Here is a 2,072-nt window from a genome sequence, read left to right on the forward strand (position 1 = left end):
TAGAACAGCATTAAGTAACAGCTCAGGAAGCGAGATGGAAATTCCGGAGTGGCGGCAATGCACTCCGTTTGCTCGCTACGGAGTCAACGTTATGCTTTAACTGCGGGCCCTCAAGACAATACTCTAAAGCAAAACTCTTTCTTTTCGTGGCCGTAACAAACAGTCCTGCAGGCCTCTGGGGAAGAAGTAACAGCCCACAGAAAATGGCTTCTGGTTTCAGAGGACGTGGCCACCGCCAACGCCGGGCGAGGAGAGCGCTGGCGTGGTTTGACCGTGCCGAGTTCTCGTGCCGGCGCCTCTCCGTGCTCAACCCAAGGGCAGCAGAGGGCTGTTCCATCTGTCCCAAGAGCTTCCAAAGTCCGCTCTCACCGTGCTGACCTCATCTTTCGGGTCTGAACTCTGCCGGCTCCCCGGCGTCTGGCTGCGAGCTGGTGCCTCTCCCGTCAGAGGATGGGCATTATCAGCTCCTCCTGTGGGCACCGAGGGGCGATGGGACACAGCCGTGGCTCCTGCTGCCTCCTCCTGCCCGGGAGCACGCTCCCTCGAGCAATCCCACTTCCAGCCTCTGCTGGCTACTGCTGGGCGCACAGCAAGGCTGAGCGGGACCGTGGGCAGCGAGCTGCGGGCTGCCGGGGCTGGATTGGATCTGCTCCAGCGCAGGGGTGGCTGCTCCTGGCATCTGAATCTCCCCCACCACCAGTGAAAGTGCTGAGCTTTAGTTGAGGTATATCAATTATCTGCAACACACCAGAAACCAAACCTCTGTTTCTGTCTCATTCCCCCTTTCTAAACCACTCTGGGGGACACCCAAACACTCAGAACAAAGTCCAGGGACAAATGGCTTTGCCTTTCTGACGCCTTCTCCATCAGCTTTGCCTTCCAAATGCCTTCTCCACCCCTGCACCTGGCCTTGCACCCCATCCCATCCCCGCAGCCGGCTGCCCTCGCACCGGTGCTGCTCATCGTCTGGAGCAGTGGCATTTCCATCACCCCGATGTGAGATCTTCACAGTAAGAACACGTTTTTGGGCTTGTCAAGGCCTGCTACAGCTAAACCTGCACCTGGTCCCAGCAAGAGCAAACACCAGGGTTAATACAGTAAGCGCTGCTGTTAGTTATCCGAGTCTCACACGAGTTTTCTTCACATCTCAGAGCATTTAGCAGGTTGCTTGTTAAAAGGGTAGAAATAACTCATACATGAGTAGTTAAATATGGGCCTTGCAGTTACTAATACAGCAGTTTATCTTTTACAAATGTAAGTAGAGCCACTGTGCTGGAGAGCACAGCAACAGGATGGCGAGGAAAGCAGAGACTGTCTTGTATGGCACTATTTACACATCTCCCCTTTAAAAAGCTGCCGAGTTTGACTAAATAGAAGTATAGAACATTTCTTCCATATACAAACTCTTGTTAGCCGATTAACTATTAAGGTGCTCAGAAGTGTGGATGAAAACAGAAGTTACAGTCCATCAGTTGTGTCGTCACCTATTTACACACAGCTGCCTGCTGACACCAGCATCTTCCAAAGATGCTGGGAGCCAAGTGGCCAGTTACAAACCTAATGCTGCAGGAACTGCTGTTTTCTTCACAAGATCTTTGTCAGAAGGAAATCCAGAAGTACTTTAGTTCCTTTTTCAGTGGCAAAGCTGGGCGGGTGCCCTTGCTGAGTCTGTGTGCGTGTGGCTGGTGGTGCCAGGCAGCAGCACACTGTGGGACACCTCGTTCCCAGCTCTCCGCCCCTGTCCAGCCCTCACCACTGGAATTTGCTGGTCTAATGGGCAGCTGTCCGAGGCAGGACTCACAGCACCAGGTTTTCACGCTGAAATGCATCGCATGGGCCCTCCTAAGTACTCGGAAAGCTCAGATCCCCGTGCATCCCCCTACTGCACCCCGCGCAACAGAAGGGAAAGTTTTGGTGTGAGAAACCACAAACCAGCAAAATGCACTTAGCAAAAATTTTGTCTTCATCAGAAAAAAAAAAAAACAAGAAATCCCCAACGGCCCATATTTTGTAGGTCAAATCTCTTCCCCATTAACATCCTCAGAGAGTTATTTTTTTGTCTGATGGCCAAA

Source organism: Corvus kubaryi, unplaced genomic scaffold, assembly GCF_017639235.1.
Source record: "Corvus kubaryi isolate FWS band 111438036 unplaced genomic scaffold, C.kubaryi_AGA036_p1.0 37308, whole genome shotgun sequence".
Lineage (NCBI taxonomy): Eukaryota > Metazoa > Chordata > Aves > Passeriformes > Corvidae > Corvus > Corvus kubaryi.